The sequence below is a fragment of the Lissotriton helveticus genome, chromosome 4_1 (assembly GCF_964261635.1).
Source record: "Lissotriton helveticus chromosome 4_1, aLisHel1.1, whole genome shotgun sequence".
Lineage (NCBI taxonomy): Eukaryota > Metazoa > Chordata > Amphibia > Caudata > Salamandridae > Lissotriton > Lissotriton helveticus.
Window position 1 is genome coordinate 1,856,995,913 of NC_136063.1, and position 21,445 is coordinate 1,857,017,357.

Genomic DNA, 21,445 nt, shown 5'->3' on the forward strand with positions numbered 1-21,445 from the left:
TCGTAGTCTTGATTTCAAGCGACTTGACCTTCTCCGACGTTTTGGTCAGGTCGGCACGGATGAGGCTCACCTCAATAGACACCATGTCCAGTTTCAAATCCATACTGCCAAGGGAAGATTGAACCCCAGTGATCGCCGTCATTAGATCTTTCATCGTCGGGTCCTCACCAGAGGGGACACCCTCGTGGCTACCCGATTGAATGCGCCTCTCCTCCACCGGGGAACCTTTGGAAAAGCTGTATTTCTCCAATCTGTTTGACTGAACCGCCCTGGAGTTCCTCGTTGTTTTCGACAGCAGTTTCTCAGTGTCGCCTTTCGCCGCCATAGTCGCACAGGCTGGGTATCCCCTCCGCCGCTTAAGCTAGGGCGAACAGCTGCGTCACTTAGCCGAACGGGTCCCCTATGTGCGGGCAGGTTCGTCCCAACTGGAGAGCACAATGCAAACCAGTCCGGGAGCTATGCCCGGAGGTCCCACTGGCACAGCCCGACATCCGTGCAATCAGTGTCCCCGGGTACTTCCGGTCGCACGCGCCGTTGTTGTCGATCTCCAGAGCGGGTGGTCCCACACGAAAGGTTCCAGTGGCGCTACCAGTAGGCCCGAAAAGTTCTGATGACAATTTGAGGACACCAGGGCTCCAAATTCGTTCGAAATTTCACCTGGTGGGTCAGGCACTAGTCCCCTGCCCGGTGGCAGGGACAGAGCTCAGGATAATGTGCCGGATGGCAAGTCAGGATGTGGCGGTCGGCGGAGCCGATGCTCAAGCGGCCATCTTGGTCGCTGGCGCGGCTCCTCCCTGGTGCATGCTTTATTAAATACTGATTTGCCCTTGCATTTCAGTGAATGAATTTACACTATCTTTAATGCATCCTCCACAACGGGACTGGCCCACTTTTTTAAAGTTATAAGCAGTGGCCTTGTGACTTCTTTTCAAACTATATTCGGTGACTTCCCTGCTTTCTTTCATTCGATTTTTTCCAGCCTATTTGGTGGGTTTCCCTTACTGCTGGCTGTAGCTGCAGGCGTTCTTTTACTGTTTTGTTTAATTCAAAATGGATGCACGTCCTGTGTTTCGAGACGAGCTGTCATGACTGGTGCTGTTTTGCAACAGAATGCTTGAGTACTATGGAGTGCTGCCTCTTGCTACTTTGAGTGCGGCTTATGGATTATTGTTTCGATTTTCCTACTTTACATGCGTCCAGCCTGTCTTTCATTGCCTGAGTTGCGATTTCGACTGGGCCCTGGATTTGTGTCTCCCGATATGGATTATAATTAGCTTATGAGCCCCTTAGTTGCTCATGAATTGCTTTGTTCTGACGGAGGGATTATGGCCTTTGCAGCGATGCATGGAGTTCTGGGTCGTTGGGATGTGTTCGCAGCAGTGCAAGATTTCTTGGCACGCAGCTTCCTTGAAAACCCACCGAGTTGTCCTCTGATGGTGCTAGAGGCTCCGGTAATTAAGGAACATGTATGCTCTTTCCCTTTGTTAAATTGGATGGCCGAATTATTTTTGGATGAGAACAGTGACTTCCTGTTGGAGGCCATTGCTGCATAGTTTACATATTCATTGTTAGAATGAGATGTATCTTCTGTCTCTCTTCCGTGACCGACGCCACTTATTGGACATCGGATATTTTTCTACTTTTTCATCAATTTTTTTTTGGCCCAGACCTATTGACTTCACTATGTCCAAAGGCCACATTTTTTTTATAACATTGAAGCTGTTAACGAACTATGAGGTATTTTCTTCAAAAAATGTTCTATCCTCCTTGTGCAAATTGGAGACTTGTTCTGACTATTGTTGTTGAACTCTGCATTCCTGAATTTGCCCCTTATTTTATATTATCTTATCCGTGCTCGGATCAAGGGAGGGTGTCATGTAGATAGGCTTTGCCTTCACACTGTGTTAAGTTAGCATGAGCTTATTAGAAGTTTAAACGCCATTTTCCTTTTTGCTGCTTCTGCACACGGCACATATTGTTATTAATGCTTTGAGCCTAGTAGAATATTTTGCTTCACACAAGAATAATATGTTTTCCTATTGTATCAGCTTTGCTTGGTAAGCTATGTCTGAAACAGTGAGTGCTGAGGCCTTCAAGGTTATTTCAACACAGTGGTTGTTGTTCGGTCTGATCAGAGCACGTTCTAGTCATAACACATATGCAGCTGGGGCCAACTCTGGTTTTGGCACATTTAATAATGCACTGCGCAGAGCATGCAAACACACTTGATGAACATTCGCATGCAGAGAGCTGGTGTAGGAGATGATCTGATCCCTTTCTACTAAGACCAGAGGTATGGGGCCGCCATTCTAAAACCCAAAAAGACCTTCTGTAGATATAATATAATATACTAGCAATATACTAGCAAGGGAGCGTAAGACTGAGGTGCCATTTAGTCTTCTTCTCTTTAGCATATTAACATGCTTTCTCCCTTTGTATTTTATGGACTAGTAACTATGCTGATAACCTTGTTGCTTATAATATGTTTGCTCGTATTAACTAGGATACTGCGCCTGAGAACACGGCATTAGAAATAAATATTTCAAACTTCATTTACTCCTCGTTCTGGACTGGTATGTTAGTATAACGAAAGATCGTTCATGTGTTCCACGTTACCTGAGGTGTTCTAAGTCCTTGTTCTGGGTTGTCTAATCATTGGGGATATGGAAGAACCAATGAGACACTGATTGCTAGTCTGGTAGGGGATGTTGGATACTGAGGTGAGTTTTGGTACACCCTAATTCACTGAGGTTTTAAGTCTCTATGCACAGTTCTGTGTAGGAGCAGAATCCCTGCGACACCGCTGCATCGCTATGTTTTGTCTAAGGGCTAAGGCCTGGCCAGAACAAAATAACAAGGGGCATTGTTGGTCGACTTTGCTCACAATGTTCCGTAAAAATCCCAGGAACCTGCAGAGAGTATACACAGCGATGAGTTCTCATGTGAAAACAGCCATAGAAGTTATTGCAAAAAAAAGTAATGTAGTGCTGATGCTAACTTAGAGAAAACGACAATGTCCCCATGGGCCATGTGACAGGAGGAGCCCACTGGAGCCAAAGAAGACCCTCTAGAGCACCCACAGGCCAGAGGCACAGTAGTCACAAGAGGATCTCGAGTAGCTCAGCAAAGGATGAAGGCCCACAGTGCAAATGATGTGGTGCAGGCAAAGATCTTGGCTGCAGGAGATGCTTGCGAATGGAACTGTTGGGAGCCCGAAGATCTCTGGAGGTCAACAAGCCTTGGCAACGGCAAGTCAAAGCAGTGCACAGGGGTATTGGTTCAGCGGTTCCAACAAGAGATACTGGCTTCCAACTTGCTAGGAAGACAGTGCAAGCCTTGAGGGAATTGCAGAACCACAATCTGTGTTGTTGAACCTTTCCGAGTCTGTAGGAGCTCAGGAACAGCATACCGGTCAGATTTTTTGCAGTGCCTGCAGATGCAAGGCAGTGACACCTTCACTCCAAGGAGATTCCTTCAAGTATCGTGGATGTCTACAGGCCTTGTGAAGAACCTGTATGGAGCACAGGCACAGATGGTGCAACAGACTTGCAGGATGACAAGACCAGGAGCAGCAGGAGTCTTTCCAAGGCGAAGTCCAGTGATATCCAGAGTGACCAGATGACTGAAGTTGAAGTAGCATTAGAACTGGATCTTTTACCACTACAAATATAGGGACCCACCCACAGGACAGCCTTATAATACCCTAAGGAAAGAGTAGGGACGATCCAGGCGTCCCTCCCATAGGAGGGGCTGGACAGTGGGAGGATACTCCCATGTCCTTTGTCCAGTTTCGCACCAGAGCGGGAGCCAATTGCCCCCTCATTTGGTTTCAACTGGAGTATGCAAGTAGGGCACCAAATGTGCCCTTCAAAGTAGTCTAGTGGCATTGGCAAGTGCCCCCACCCTGTCCCAATACACTAAGCCCTGTCTGGGAGGTAGTCACACCTCTCTGTGACAGGAAACATATTGACCTGCCTTCCCCTGCTCGAGCTTGGCTCAGCAGCAGGAGGGCAGAATGGTGTCTCTGGTTGGCAGCAGTCATAGTTTGCTGTCCGGGTCTAGAAGACGTACCAGGAGCACTGAGGGCTTCCCGGAGGAGCTTTACAGTACATGGAATTATACCGGCTACACCATTTACGCTGTGGGGGTATGATTCCAACATGTTTCATACCAAATACAACAGGTTTTGTTACACTTGTTTAGAGATAGCCATCGCTTAATGACGCATGGCCACTCTATGTATCTTAATGGCTGATGCACTTGCAACCAGGGAGAATGGACTGTGAAGGCTGAATGGGTGTCCTGCTCATGCAGGGGCACCCTCACTCTTTAAACCAAGCTCCCTGACTTCAGGATTGAAAGGCCTGCCTCAGGGGTGACTTAAAGGTTTTAAGTGCAGTGACCTCAGATATAAGGAAACCTATATCTGTCATAAGTGGTGCTAGCACTAGCTTACACGGGCTATAATGGTAGGTCTGTAGTCACAGTTTGAGTTGTCTTCAATAGGTGGTATAATAAATGCTTCATCCCATGGGGGACCCCTGGTGTACCTATGCCCTGGATACCTTAGTACCATATAATAGGGACTTACAAGTGTAACCCAGTAGCTAATCTGGAGTGTACCTAAGTAATCACCATTTCCAATTCAGGGAGGAAGCACAGAGAATGGGGTCCTGATTAGCAGGATCCCAGTCAGACTAGTCAGAAAACATAGCAACCCCAGGCAAAAAGTGGGGGTAACCATGCAGAAGGATCCTGCCTTCCAACAACCTTCCTGAAATCCGTATTGTGATCTGGATGACAATCGCTGTAATCACCGCTCTGCCTTCCAGAGCCTGCATCTACCTCTTGCACAGCAGCCGCCGCAATCACCACTCGGCCTTCCTGAAAATCTGCAACAAAAAACAAAACGAAAACTACAAGTAAATGTACCCAACTCACGCACACAAGCACACGCTGCAAATTGAGTTTTGTGCGAGTGCCTCAAACTATATAATTCCTATTGCAACAGGCTTTCCTTAGTTCTTTGAGTAACAGGAGATTTTGGTATTTGGCACGCATGACTAATAGCTTGGAACATTTAGCACAAGCGACTTGATAACCTGATGCTCTTGCTGAACATTTCTTTTCTAAAAATTACTAAGAATCCTGGTTTTTAGAATCAAATGATACCTCACTTGTGTGGGTGTCCAATGCAGAGTCAACTTGAAAACATATAAAACCAAAAATATAGCACTTAGAACTTGCTGTGCTATCCCCTCAATCTCTAAGTTTTTGACCTTTCCCAGTCACAGGGCCTCGCCCACCCACACACGTGAGGTATCATTTTACTCGGGAGACCTAGGGAAACACTGGGTTGTAGGAAATTGGTGGCGGCAAAGCTATTCCCCACAGAAATGTGATTTTTTAGCAAACTTTGAGGTTTTGCAGGGGATTCTTGGTAGGGAAACTTTGGGCGATCCACGTAAGCCACACATCCTTCGACTCCTCTAGGTGTCTAGTTTTTAGAAATGACTGGGTTTGGTAGGTTTCCCTGCATGGCCGCTGAGTCCTAGACCAAAAACGCAGGTGAGCCCCTTGCAAAACCAGGTCATTTTATGATTGATCATTTTTGATGGCTCCACAATATATTTAGGGCCCTTCCCGGTGGCGGACACTTGACCACCCAAACAAGTGAGGTACTATTTTCATCGGGAGACCTGGGGAAATGCTAGGAGGTATGGGATTTGTGGCTTCTTTCTGATTTTGGCAGAATATGGCACAGTAATGCATGAAAATGTGTGACTGTGCCACATTTAGAGGTTTGCGGGGCATTTTGGGTAAGAAAACGTATTGGGATCCACGAGAGGCACACCACCCTGTAGTCCCCTGGGTTTCTACTTTATAAAAATATTAAGAATTGGTAGATTTTCCATAGAGACAATGTACACCCTGGCAGAGAAAGACAGAAAATGCAATATTACTTCACAACCAACTATTCCTTAAGCGTACATACATACTGGTTGGATTTGGCACGAGGGTGAGTGAAGGTTCAGAGCATAAAAATATTATTAACAAGAGATTTCACAAAAAGGAAATGCACTGTTAATAGTTAAAAGGTTACAAACCTGAACCAATGACTCACAGCTTGTGACCTGTAAAGCCATGACAAGGCACCGACCTCTTTACAGGCCATTCACACACCTTTCATTGGTGACAGATACAAGACCATTCACACTGCCAGCCACGGGCCTAGCACATTACAACACTCACTTTAACAGGCAGCGCCATTCAAGGACCCATCACTTTCATACACCCACTTGCCTGAAACAGCGATCACACCTGCTGATGGAGTGTGTGAACTTCGTGTTTGGCTAGCATTGTGTGTAGTGACCAGCAGCAAGTCACTACTCACACACCACCAGCCAAGTGCCAGTCCACACACAATCAAAGCCAAGTGCCAGTCCACACACACTGCCAGCTAAGCACCAGTCCGCACATACCACCAGCCAAGCACCAGTCCACGCACACCTCCAGCCAAGCACAAGTCCATGGACACCACCAGCCTGTTGTGTGGCGTTTTAGGCTCCTAATGAATTTTCCCAATTCATGCCCTTATATAGGTACAATTCACATTACCTTAATATAGGCATAGAAATCAAGTCCTTATTTAAACATAACCCATGCAGACCAAATACAGGCATGGCTACTTCCACCCGTACCAAACATCACAATGATTTCTTGGAAAAATTACTTAAGCAGTCAAGGACCTTCCCTTGCTTGAATATTGATTTATCAAAGAACTCATGTACTTTGCAAAGAACGACTATTCCCCAGGTGTTCTTTCCTGACGTTATTATGTCCGACTTTACGTCAAACTATGGCATTCTTAGACACCTTCAAGGTATAAATATACCTTCACTTGCTCACTGTGGTTCAGGGCAGTTCGACTATCTACTTGCCCAACGCAGCTCGCTACAGCAAGTGCCAAAGGAAGCCGACCCTCCAGCTGACGCACTGATCGAGAGACTGTCTTTCTCTTGCCGAGAATCCAGCTCCAGTGTGTCCAAGCTCCCCTTGCTGGGTGTTAGTAAATCGAGTCCCAAGACTGAGATACCAGACCTCTTTCATTCTAAACTAAGGTATGAAGCTGATTAGAACCTAGAGAAATCTTGGATAGATTCTTGGCAAAGAAAACTAAAACCAATGCTACACAATACTTACTTCTTCCCGCGTACTAGACTTAGGTTAGGTACATTGGGGTAGGCGTATTTTAGAAGCACCAGTTGAGTTTTTTTAGTCATTGTTATTTATGTATGTATTTATATATGGTTTAGGAACCATACAATGCTCTTACAGTATTATTTTATAATATTGTTCTCGCTGTACGCATTATACTTTGCAGTCTGCATTACGATTGTAGCAGTTCACTTTTCTTGCATGAGAAAAAAGACAGTTCAATAAACCTTTTAAACCTTTTATTGAAAACGCCTCTCTATTTCTCTGCAACTCTATAGAAACGAAGCATGCACGAATGACTGAGTGAAATACTTATTTATTGTTTCTGTGACTCTAGAGATACATTTCTTATTCTTGGGAAACAAAGTTGTCATGTTTATGCGGTTGTCAGAAACAAATCCCTTCTTATGAATTCGAGAAAGTTTCTAGTGACCTCTGAGCTAGCTGGCACTCACTATTAAGTTTAATATATTCGATAGAGACCTATTCGACCTCAGTCCTACGTAAGCGTGGGCGTAAAATCCGTTTAGTTTGCGGAACTGCCAGCCACGGGCCTAGCACATTACAACACTCACTTTAACAGGCAGAGCCATTCAAGGACCCATCACTTTCATACACCCACTTGCCTGAAACAGCGATCACACCTGCTGATGGAGTGTGTGAACTTCGTGTTTGGCTAGCATTGTGTGTAGTGACCAGCAGCAAGTCACTACTCACACACCACCAGCCAAGTGCCAGTCCACACACAATCAAAGCCAAGTGCCAGTCCACACACACTGCCAGCTAAGCACCAGTCCGCACATACCACCAGCCAAGCACCAGTCCACGCACACCTCCAGCCAAGCACCAGTCCATGGACACCACCAGCCTGTTGTGTGGCGTTGTAGGCTCCTAATGAATTTTCCCAATTCATGCCCTTATATAGGTAAAATTCACATTACCTTAATATAGGCATAGAAATCAAGTCCTTATTTAAACATAACCCATGCAGACCAAATACAGGCATGGGTAATTCCACCCGTACCAAACATCACAATGATTTCTTGGAAAAATTACTTAAGCAGTCAAGGACCTTCCCTTGCTTGAATATTGATTTATCAAAGAACTCATTTACTTTGCAAAGAACGACTATTCCCCAGGTGTTCTTTCCTGACGTTATTATGTCCGACTTTACGTCAAACTATGGCATTCTTAGACACCTTCAAGGTATAAATATACCTTCATTTGCTCACTGTGGTTCAGAGCAGTTCGACTATCTACTTGCCCAACGCAGCTCGCTACAGCAAGTGCCAAAGGAAGCCGACCCTCCAGCTGACGCACTGATCGAGAGACTGCCTTTCTCTCGCCGAGAATCCAGCTCCAGTGTGTCCAAGCTCCCCTTGCTGGGTGTTAGGAAATCGAGTCCCAAGACTGAGATACCAGACCTCTTTCATTCTAAACTAAGGTATGAAGCTGATTAGAACCTAGAGAAATCTTGGATAGATTCTTGGCAAAGAAAACTAAACCAATGCTACACAATACTTACTTCTTCCCGCGTACTAGACTTAGGTTAGGTACATTGGGGTAGGCGTATTTTAGAAGCACCAGTTGAGTATTTTTAGTCATTGTTATTTATGTATGTATTTATATATGGTTTAGGAACCATACAATGCTCTTACAGTATTATTTTATAATATTGTTCTCGCTGTACGCATTATACTTTGCAGTCTGCATTACGATTGTAGCAGTTCACTTTTCTTGCATGAGAAAAAAGACAGTTCAATAAACCTTTTAAACCTTTTATTGAAAACGCCTCTCTATTTCTCTGTAACTCTATAGAAACGAAGCATGCACGAATGACTGAGTGAAATACTTATTTATTGTTTCTGTGACTCTAGAGATACATTTCTTATTCTTGGGAAACAAAGTTGTCATGTTTACGCGGTTGTCAGAAACAAATCCCTTCTTATGAATTCAAGAAAGTTTCTAGTGACCTCTGAGCTAGCTGGCACTCACTATTAAGTTTAATATATTCGATAGAGACCTATTCGACCTCAGTCCTACGTAAGCGTGGGCGTAAAATCCGTTTAGTTCGCGGAATTTGCGGATTTATGGGGTGTCTTGAATTTAAACATCATTGAGGGCATGGATGGCATTGGATTGTGGTGATTTTTGTGTGTTTTTCGACTTTTTGGGGTGGTGTTGGGGCCTGGCCATCTGGGTGGGGCCATTTTGAGGCCTGGTCCAGACAGGGCCTGGGCATGTAGCTGGGGGTCAAGGGCCCATTTTGAAATCAGGCAGTGTGCTCAGGCCTGCACCCAGTTTGCCTTGATTTCTTCCATTAGGCCTAGGGGTACACAGTAGTGCATGGACCAAGTCTTTCTGTGGGGTGTCTTGAATTTAAACATCATTGAGGGCATGGATGGCATTGGATTGTGGTGATTTGTGTGTGTTTTCGACTTTTTGGGGTGGTGTTGGGGCCTGGCCTGAAGGTGGGGGCCATTTTGAGGCCTAGTCCAGGCAGGACCTGCCCATGTGGTGGGGCTCAAGGCTCAAGGGGCCATTTTGAAGCCAGGCAGTGTGCTCAGGCCTGCACCCAGTTTGCCTTGCTTTCATCCATTAGGTCCAGGGGTACTCAGTGGTGCATGGACCAAGTCTTTCTGTGGGGTTTCTTGAATTTAAACATCATTGAGGGCATGGATGACATTGGATTGTGGTGATTTTTGTGTCTTTTTCAACTTTGTGAGGTGTTTAACAGATGTTCCTCTGGCTTGCATTGTTTTTAGGTGCACAAGAGAACCACCAGTGCCAGGAAGAAGTCCTGCAGCGGTGTGTGCAGCACAACATCACGTAACGTCACGTGTGGCCACAGGCAAGACAACTCTGCAACTCGTGCAACTGCGGCCTGCTGTTCTGACATCTGAAGAAGATGGCCCCAAAGAAAGTTCGCCGTAGCGCCTCAGCGAAAAAAGTTGCTAATGCCACTGCCAGTAAGAAGGAGCAGAAGAAGCAAGTGGCACCACCTACCAAGGAGACTGGTGTGCCCACCGACACCTTTTTTGGGAAAAAAAAACTATGCCTGCAGCAGCAGCGGTGTCCACCGGGGACCAAGCTGGAGCAGCACCTCCGCTTCATTGGGCTCAGTGATACCACGTCAAGTTAGGTCCAAGACCATGAGTGCTGCTGCGGCAGCCACTTTGGTTGTTCAATCACCATCGACCAGTGATGTTGGCTCATCACAAGAAAGTACCATCCAATCAACGCTGGGTGTAACTCAGCTGACAAGTGTTCAACAACCACAGCCGCAACGACAACCACAGGTGCAACTAGTACAAGCGCAAGTACATGGGCAAGGAGAGGCGCAAGGAGAGGTGCTAGGAGAGGCGCAAGGAGAGGCGCAAGGAGAGGCGCAAGGAGAGGTGCAAGGAGAGGCACATGGAGAGGCGCAAGGAGAGGCGCATGAAGAGGTGCATGGAGAGGTGCAACTAGAGGTTCATGGAGCGGCACACCTGCCTACAACGCTTGTTCCTCCAGAAGTAGGGGCACATCAGGAAATTGAGATTCAAGCGGAGGTATCATCTGAGGAAGCCACTCCTCCTGATGATGATCCATTGTCTTCTAGATCCCCAGCAAGAAAAAGGTCAAGGAGGGCTACTACTACTACAAGTTCTTCTTCATGCCCCCTTCATTCTGATGATGTTGATGTTGATTGGAACCCAGCAATGCAGTCTGACAGTGAGGCACGCCATGAGCCGACAAAGGTAGCTAAGCCTAAAAGGAAGGTTCCCGCAAGGCTTCGACTTATGTGTGATGACGACGAACAAGAAGTGGTGTTTTCTGCTGCTGATGAACAGTCTGACGACGACCCAGTCATCATAGACGTCACTCCAGCCCCAGCGGGCATGCAGCATACTGACATTTTCACCCTATCCCGAATGGCTGCTGAGCGGGATGCTGGCGGCGTGGCACTGGTGCCACCACCAACGCAGTTAACTACAACACCAACACGACCTAGAGCTTCCATCTATTTTAGTCAGAAGGGCAAGCAGGGACCTCCATCCAGCTCGACCTCCATTACCTCAAGTAGTGGTGCTGTAAGTGAACAACAGAAACGAATTCAGCCACGCCCATCCTCCACTTCATCTGGCATTGAAAGTCAAAGTAGCACCTCCACCACCAGCAGACATTTCCAGTGTCCAGTTTGGGACTTCTTTACTGTTAGCCAAAAGGCAGAAAACATGGTTGTTTGTTCTATTTGTAAAGTATCAGTTAGTCGGGGTAAGCTTGGTACCAACTACGGTACCGGAGGCCAGAGAGGTAATCTCAAAAAACACCACCCTATCCAGTGGTATGCGCACCTAAGTAAGATCCAGGAAGTCCAAAGTAGAACTGATCCAAATGTATCCATTCACATTGCATCTGATGCTGACGAGGGGCTGATTGTGCAGGGGGGAAGTCAAGAACCGACCGACATTTTCTCTGGTACACCCAGTACCCCTGGCAGCAGCACTGCAGTGGTAGCGCCCACACCCTCTACCCCTGCAACATGTATGAGGCACACTAAGAGTGTGGGACAGACACCAATGCAAAAAACTACATCAATGAGCCTAACTGGTGTGAAGTCTGCATCATCATCATCATCACGTAAAACGGTCCAGCCCACCATTAGCAGCATGTTTTGGTCGGAGGCGGCATTTGAACGCAACCACCCAATGGTACGTCTGTATAACGCAAAGCTGGCTAAAATGCTAGCGCTGGACCTTCTCCCTTTTTCTTTCATGGAAGGGGTGGGTTTTCTAGAATTTGTGGCAACAGTCTGCCCTAAATGAAAGGTTCCTAGCCGGTCCTATTTTGCCAGAGTTGTGGTTCCAGCACAACATCAAGATGTGCTGGAGGTGATTGGGGCAGCTTTGCAGAAGAGTGCTGTTCACACTATTCACTTGACAACAGACATGTGGACCAGTTGCCAAGCCCTTGATTACATGTGCATCACTGCACACTGGGTCTCTTTTGCAGGGGTTAGAGACAAGACAAATGTAGGTGTTGACCCGGACACACTTTTTCAAGCTACTCGGAAACATGCAACATTAGCCATGTTTGCCATGGAGAAAACTCATACTGCACCTAACCTTTTGGACGAGTTTGATAGGAAAGTCTCTGAATGGCTGCATCCAAGAAATCGCATAGTTGGTTATGTTTCCACGGATAATGGCAGTAATATAGTTAAGGCCATGGAGGAGGGTCAATATTTTAGAGTGCCGTGTTTGGCGCACAGTATTAACATCGTGGTGCAAGATTTCTTGAGAAATGAAAACACAGTCAACAAGTTACTGACCACCTGCCGAAGAATCTGCACACATTTCAGCCATTCTTTTAAGGCCCGGAAGGAGCTGAGGAGCATTCAACATGAACGTAAACTGTCAGTCAAAGGACTAATCCAGGAGGTGGCAACACGTTGGAACTCAACCTTTTACATGCTTGAGCGTCTGTCGGAGCAGTGGAGGGTAATAAATGAGCATGTCTATAAACTGGATTCTACTATGAAAGACATGAGGCTAGAATTGGAGGAATGGAACCTAGTTGCAAGCCTGACAGACATGCTTCTTCCTTTTGAGGTCTTCACGCGTGAAGTCAGCAGGGAGGACTGTTCTATGGGCAAAGCTATCCCATTGTTGCGCATGCTAGAGCACCAACTGAAGGCGGTGTCTTCAAGGTTCCGAGATGATGCTGAAAAGCAAGACGCATATTGGTTGGCAGAGAGGTTATTAAGCTGCCTAGTTGACAATCAAAGGCTTAAAAACATACATAAAGAACAACATTACATTTGTGCCACTATTCTGGATCCACGGTATAAAAAGGCAGTGGCCAGCAAATCATTCATTCCTTTTGATGAAGCAGATGTTTCAAAGTACAAACATTGGCTAGCTGTGTCAGCCAGTCAGTTCGAAAAAGAGCGGCAGAAAATTCATGGAGACGGCAGAAGTACAACTGAATCAGCAGGCCATCCAGCGTCAAGTTCAACTTCTGAATCTGTGGCCGAAGGGAGTCACTTTCCCTCACAGCCGTTAATGACACCAGCAGCAACCATATCATCGCCCTCACCTGCACCAGGCCGAGCCATAATATTGTCGGAAGAGGATTGGCTAACTCATCAAGGGTTTGCTTGTTACAGTGCTGCAAAGGCCACAGACGGTACGCAAAGTGGAGCAACCGTGGAGAACCTTGAGTCGATGGTGCAGGCCTATCTGGATGGCCCAACAGAGGTCTTTGTTAATAAGAACCCATTGCTGTATTGGTACAGGAAAATGCCTCTATGGCCACTGATCACCAACCTGGCTATACATTATTTGTCTTGCCCACTCGCAAGCGTCTCTTCTGAACGTGTTTTCAGTGCTGCTGGTGCCATTGTAACTTCAAAAAGGACCCGCCTCTCGCCCAAAGATGTGGAGAGGTTAACACTGATCAAATTGAATCAGCACTTCATAACACCAGATTACAAAATACGTGAATGCACGCAGGAAGAAGAGGACACCGACTTAGGTGATGGAAGTTCTTCTCTGTTAGCTGACCTACTCCTGTCTCAAGTCATAGAGTTTGAGGACGAGCTCTACTTCCCTGATACCGAGGCCTGAAAATGACTTCCTTTTTTCCGTCCTTATTCTCTTTTATTCCTGTGTATCTTTCTTTGTTTTGCAACTTTTACCACAACAAAACTCTAATCATCTAATCACAACAAGTTCATCAGCAGCACTGTCCATCTTATTTTCCTTATTGATTTGAAGGTGCCGCAGTCTGCATTCCTGAGGTTCACAAGTTCACAACTCAATCATGCTCCTCTATACTCCTCCTCCAGACTCCCCCTATCCATTTCCCTCAAGGCAGATGGATGGATTACGACGAGTCTCATCAAGTGGGACTGAAATTACTGACTGACTACATGCTTGCTGATTGCTGACAGAGTTACTTCTGATATTGACAGGAGAGGCTGCCCTGTGGGCCCTCACTTTCCGAAGAAGATGCGGACAAAAAGTAGAACAGGTAATGAATAATTGAGAAGATGGCATGCAGTGGACAGCAATGGCTGTCTGGCTCTGATTAAACCAATTACTGAATCATATGCCTTGTCTTAGTTATTATTTAATCTTTTACACAGTAATTGTAACTCATGTCAACTACTCTGTTTTTTTTACCTTGTTTAATTCAAATTGTACTTCAAATTCAGGGCCCACTATGTTGCATTTTACAATATGCAAAATGTCCTTGGAGTGGACTCACTTGCCAATATACCATGATGATTGATTAAATAAATATCTTTTTTCTTTACAGTCACTCACTGGGATGGATGGATCATCAGCGTCGGTTTACGGAAGACCTATGGCCAATTCGTGAGTGGCAAACAGGTAAACCAGTCTACAACAACTACTACAGCAGAGCTACATGTCTCTCTATTCATGGTATGTAGTGGTCGAGGGCGAGGCAGTGTACTGTTGTTGTTATGCCAGGAATAGTCCACTCCAGACAGCAGTTCATTTAAAATTGGGGCTATGTGGCTTGCTGCATACAATTAGATATGCTTTGTCTCTGACAAAGAGCCTAGGTATGCTACATCAGATTGATTCACTCAGTGGTGCCTGCCTTGATCGTCTGCATGGCACTGCCTCAAGCTTGGGCCAAACATCCGTTATGTTTGCGAAATTTGCTGTTTTTCGCAAATCTCGCGAAATTACCGAAAAATCGCAAATTCTTGAGCGGAACAGATTTTTGGCCCATGCTTGCAGCAATGCCATGCAGACGGTCAAGGCAGGCACCACTGAGTGAAGCATCCTCCTGATGTAGCATACCTAGGCTCGTTGACACAGACAGACAAACCATATCTAGGGTTTAGGGTTCAGTGCGATTTACTATGGTTTTTGGGTAACCACTTGGATGCTATGGCATAAACTCCAATGTACTGTAATTTCCATTGAAATGAATGGGCACTCCATGACGAGTTACCCTTGTCATTAGCATCCAAGTGGTTAAGTTGGTAGGGTTCCCGCGTAGTCTAGGGCTCAGGGCCCGATGCAGACTCGTTCATAATGATTTTGACAAGGTTTTAGGGGGGTTTGGTGTTCTTTGGTCCAGAATTGGCAGAATTTTGGCCTTTTTTGGTGTTTTGCGGGCGCGTGTGTTTGGGTGAAAACTAAGTGAAAACTAGTCGTCTTCTTCAAAGAGCGCAGTGGTTCGATTTTGTTCTGCCTTGCTGAGATTCTTGGGAATCGCTAGAACAAGAGTCAAGGTAAGTTTCAAGAGGATCGAAGTATTGGAAGTGCTGAAAACAGCAATTTTTTGTGAACAGCGCAATTTGCCATGTTTTGAATATACCAGTTTTGCATGTTTTTAGGGGGCTGTTTGGGGGTGTTCTAGATTTGTGGGGGTGGGGGTGGGTCGGGGGGTCTTGGAGCACTGCTGGGATAGTCTAATTTTGATTGTGAGTGGTTTGAAGAAAATCCATGGTGGAAAAGGGGGGGTTTGGGCCTAGTTGCAGACAGCGTTTTGGCACATTTTAAACTGAGGCCTAGCAGTATTGCGATTTTTTGGGGGGCTGTTTGGGGGTGTTCTAGATTTGTGGGGGGGTCTGGGGGTCTGGGAGCACTGCTGGGCTAGCATCATTTTGATTGCAAGTGATTTAAAGAAAATCCATGTTTGGAAAGGGGAGTTAGGGCCTAGCTGCAGAGCGCGCATGGAGTGATCTGGGAACTAAGCCTAAATTTTTCTAAGTATGAGTTTTTGCATTTTTGCTTTTTGCCTGTTTGGGGGTGTTCTGCTTTTTTGCGGGTGGGTTCAGGGGTCTGGGGGCAATGCGGGGAAGGTCTAATATCGGAATCAAGTGGTTTGGAGGAAATCCACGGTGAAAAAGTTTTTCACTTTTCAGACTTTTCGCTCACTTTCGTGTTTTCGGGGGGCTGCTTGGGGGGGTTCCTGGTGTTTGGGGGGTTTGGGGGATCTTGGAGCAATGCTGGGCATGCCTAATTTTGGTTGTAAGTGGTTTGAAGAAAATCCATGGTTGGAAAGGGGAGTTAGGGCCTAGCTGCAGAGCGCGCATGGAGTGATCTGGGAACTAGGCCTACATTTTTCTAAGTAGGAGTTTTTGAATTTTTGCTTTTTGCCTGTTTGGTGGTATTCTGATTTTTTGCGGGTGGGTTCACGGGTCTGGGGGCATAGCTGGGAAGGTCTAATATCGGGCGCAAGTGGTTTGGACAAAATCCATGGTGAAAAAGGGGGGTTAGGGCCTAGGGTTAGGGTTAGGGTTAGGGTTAGGGTTCTAAAATCGCTGTTTACACTTTACACATAGCTTGAGGGGAAAGATCCGCAAATTTCGCCCACACTTATTTATCCTTGAAAAGGAGACTCAGAGTACGCACTTTCGAAATGATGCTTGTATGTTTTCTAATACTGTCGACTCTGAAACTGAAAGTGTTATTTTTGCACTACACAGCGTACCTTATATTTTTTTCTCCGTGGTGTTTTAATATCACTTCCTGTTTTTTCATCAACAATTACAGGCCGGCTTTTACCCTGTGCAATGACAAAAAGGATGACCTCAGGCTTAGCGACCCGCAATTCAGCATCCGCCAAGCAGGCAGTGGACAAGGTGTCTTCTGGTCCCCAACATTGATCGGCGGAGCGTCACATGGAATGGAGGAGTACCGCGAAAGAGGAATTGCTGGATGCATGCAACTTCCCAAATTCAACAGGACAACTACAACAGCCTACAGTTACAGCATCCATCTACATTTTGACTTATCTTTTAAGTAATGTTATTGCTGTGAACTTCTGTGAGTGTGACACTGTGCATTTGTTTGCTCTCTGCTTCAAGTCATCCCTCCAGCCATTGTAAACTAATTTAATGTATTAAGTGGTTCTTCTCTATGAGGGCAGATAGGCAAGTGAAATTGCGTAATTACTGCAGCCCTGTACTGTCACATTGTTGTTTCTTCATAGTACATTGTAGAAAGTACTACTTACTTTACAGTAACCTATCCATTTAGCAAACAACTTCATGCATGCAGTAGTGCATGCACTTCCTTTATGTGCCTTAAAAGATTTATGAATAGCTTCGTATCCAAAGATTTGTTTATCTTCATTTGTTGTTTGTCCATGCTGTGGTTTTTTTTCCTCTCTCCACAAACCCCATTCCCATCCAAGTTTCAAACCCTAACCCTCTTCCCCCGGGCTGTGTGGTTTTCATTGAGGTGTGAGTAAATGACAACAATAATTCCACACACTTGCTGGGGAGGATAAGGTCAAAGCAACAGAAAATCTGGTTGAAGGAATCCGTGGAGATATTCTTACTCAGCTTTACACAGACCCAGGACTATTTGAAAATCAAATCTGATTTTCATGGCCGCCATCAACTGTATTGATCATCAAGAACATCCTCCTCCTACACGTGGCGAATGATTACGCTGCTGTGTCCTTCACCTTCAGTACTATTTCTTGTAGTAGCCAAAGCCAAACTCCACGCAACTAGTATACTTAGGAAACTAGCATTTGTTAGGCTAAATTATGGCACTGTTCTTGTGTACTATGCTATCTGTCGCACTGTTGTAATGATCCGCTCAGGCCACTCAAGGTTTCATTTTCATTTTTTTCATATGCTGCTAAGTACTGCCACTGTGTACCACCACTACTACCACCACAACGATACCATTTCATCCGCCCAGGATTGCCAACCTTCATCGCCAGTTGCCATGCAGCCAGCCCTGTGCCTAGCCCTATTCTCAAACACGAATCACAGGTAAGATAAGCATTTGGGGGGGAGGAAGAATAGTGGAGTAGTAGGAGAGAGGAGAGACTGACGGTAGTACTACTAATGTAGTAGGACAATTGAATTCACTAACTCTGTGAGTGGCACTTACTTTTGTAAACATTTGGCCGAATAATTAGACTATTTGAATCAAGCAGCCAGTTAAGTTTCAAGAAAACAAACAGGTAACCCCCCCGCCTCCCCCGCAAAACAGTAAAAATGCATATGCAATGTTTAAGTTGCAAGTAAATAATTATTTAAATCCATAACAAAAATTAACTATTCCGCAACACCTGATCCAACCCCCTCCCTAACCCCAAAGAATGTCCGTGAAAAAGTCCCCATAGTCCAAGAAAAAACCCAACTTCCAATTCCCACCCCCCAAAAGTCTTTAAATAAGGGGCAAGGGACAGTCTCTCCTCCTCTACTGCCGCCGACGGTGTCCTTTGGCCAGGTTGGCCCGTTGCTCCCTGCGGAGGTTCTTGAGCAGGCTCTTCATTCTCTCCATCTCCTGCTCAAGGTTGGACACCCTGAGGGTTAGGCGGTGGATGCGGGCCTTGCACCTGCTGTGGGGGGCAGCTGATTTTTTGGCTGCTTGGCGGTGGCGGGTGGCTGCGGTACCACGGCTCCGTACCACTGGAGGCTTGCGCTGACTGACTGATTCAGGGAGCGCGGAGGAGGATGCAGCTGTTGTGGTGGATGTTGTTGTGGACTGCGACTGCGTGTCCTCCTCCTCCTGGGCAACCAGTCGCCGATATTTGGCGACAATCGCCTCCAGCTTCCTTTGCCGGGCCCGTCTAGCCAGCTCCTTCCAAGTCAGTTTGGTTGGAGCATCTATATGAAGAAAGAAAAACATACTGTAACCAATGCTCTTTAAGATTAACACAAAATAATTCAGCAGAAAGTTGTGTCACAGTAGAACTAGCAACTTGCAAGCACAGTACATAACATTTGTGGCCTGTATCTATCTAACCTCCCACTTCGTCAGCCTCTGCTCTAACTATATGGACTCACTACATTCGACTATGACAGTACACCAGTCTTATTCTTCTTCTTCTCTCTTGTTTAGCGAAATTGGTACGTAAACTTCTGGATGCCGGCATAATGCCAGCTCAGTCAACTTGCACCCGAGAAAAACAGACGTAAGCCATGATGACACTGACTTGCGTTACTGTACCAGTCCAGTACATGCAGGTGGTGAAGCTCTTACTTTTCTATTTCGGGTGGCACTGAGAATACTCTGTTACAAGGGCTACTGCTTACTGAATTTAACTATCACCCTACAGTGCCAATGACTACTAGAAAAGGAAAATGACGAAGATAAATAATATGATTATCTATCCCTTCACAGGATATTGCTTAAATATGGGAGACCTTTAGGTGCTTTGTTTTTTATTGAGTGAACACTGGTAGGCCACACATGAATGACAGAGTAGTACTAAAATTATTAACAGAGGTAGTGAGTGGCCCCTGTAATCGCCGGATATATGCTGTGCTTGCAATACAAACTACTGCTACTATTCATGGTAGGATTCGTAAAAATTAGAACTTCTTTTCCTTGCCTTTGCTACACTGGAACGGACGTGCGGGTGCGGTGTTACATGCTCTTCAAAGTAACACTTACTTCATCCAGTGGCCGTCTACTCTGTCTACATCCACATATGCTATCTATGAGTCAGATAGTACCATGATCCAGGCATCCATCCAATCAAAGAAAACGTCAATCATTCTTCTTAATGTCTCAACTGGACAAACCTTAGTTTTTCTCACGGAAAAACAACATTTTCATTTTATTTTGGAAACCGCAAACCATGCATCCGTGCTTAACTTGCATTTGAATTTGAACCAAATTATATATTGCGCACACATACAGTTTGTTTCACCCACCCAGGCAGTCCTCTTCCCTTTCTCCTTCCACCCATCCTTGCGTCATCCTTCAACCGGTCATGCATCATATTCCCAGCCACCTCGGGTAGCATTCAAAAACACATATCATTCTTTGCCAGTCATCATTACTGTTGTAACTCGCTCGTCCTTCCACACTTACTTACACCCTTCTTTCCCTTTTCGTTCATCCAATCCATCAAGTTCATCTCTGATCTGACTTGGCTTCTCGATAAAACTTTCACAGCTGAGTTGAAGTCAATTTAGAGGAGGCTACTATCTGGTTGATAAAAACTTCATTCTAAATTTGTAAGTCTTCCTAACAGTAAAGTGTACTTGTACTGTACCACATATACACCAGTGCAGAGAGCACACTCTGCAGTCTGCAATCTCAATAAGTAAGGAATATAATAGCTTACCACTGCCCGCCACTACCGTGCCATCCCCCACAGCAGTTCCAGATGGCTGTTCCACTGCCTCCGCCCCAGGAGTGCCCACCTCTGCGCTGGCCGCGGCACCGGTGAATGGCTGTGCCGATGTTCCGCCTAGAAAATACATTTCAGATTCTTAGATGCCATATACACAACTCCCTAGTATTTGTCTAGGACTTAAAGTTTTTTAATACGACTACACAAACAAATTTAATAATTTGTGACTCTCTAGTCTAAACCACAAATTGTCCTTTTTTCAGGGAAGGGTGTTTTTTAGTTATGCTTAGCCGTAACATGTCTTGCTACACTTTTTGGCACAACTGATGAATGCTTGCTTTTCAACACGCACCATTTTTCTCATAACAGACAGAAGCTTCCCTTCTAAGAACAAGAGCAAAATCAGATCCTCATCACTTGGACGGAGTCAGCAACGATTCAGCACCACAAAGAAGACTTGAAGTTCCAACCTGGTGAGGTCTCGCCCACAATTAATGTGTGAAATCACTAAGCACCTTTCATTTTTCAATCCACCGTTTATGTTGTATGATGAACTTGATTTTAATAAATGTTTTTACTTTTAATAAAGCTTTAAAACTTACATGGGCAGAAATTATTACCAGATTTCAAAAAAGTGTAGCCTAGTGGGAAACATAATAAAAATCTCACAGTACCTGCCCTGAGGCGAAAAAGCTAAGATCTTTCCCACTTAGACATTGGAAGCGTAAGGTACAGAGGGATTGGTTGTATATACAGATCTTTACTCACATAAGCCTGGATTGTCGGTTTAATAAGCTCCCTTGCCAATCTTTCTTCTCTGTAAAGTGCGTATAGTGCAGATTTTAAATCATTTTTATCCTTGGGTGTGATTTTGCTAGGATCGTAAAAAAGGTGGCCTTTGCCTACGCTGCTTGATTTTTTAAACACTCCAGAGAGCCAAGGGATTAACATCCCTTTATCACAGTAAAGGCAATCTCTTATGATGTCCTGGGTTAGACCAGCCATGTCATTTTTCCATATAGCAAGCCAGAACATTGCCGGTCTGGAGGCAATAAAAGCTGATATATAATACAAATTCAATTTGCAATGGCAAATATATTCTGAGGAGGAAATAGGTGCTCCAAGGATTTTTCTACAGAAGCGGTTT

The 21,445-nt window shown here is 45.4% G+C and overlaps 1 long non-coding RNA gene across 1 annotated transcript in view; it reads left to right on the top strand.

Moving 5' to 3' along the window:
* LOC144827711 (uncharacterized) overlaps positions 1-17,925 on the top strand; it is a 94,044-nt gene extending 76,119 nt beyond the window's left edge. The window contains exon 3 of the long non-coding RNA XR_013610323.1: positions 17,846-17,925. This is a non-coding gene — a long non-coding RNA (uncharacterized LOC144827711). The remainder of the gene's footprint in view (positions 1-17,845) is intronic.
* Positions 17,926-21,445: the final 3,520 nt, after the last annotated feature.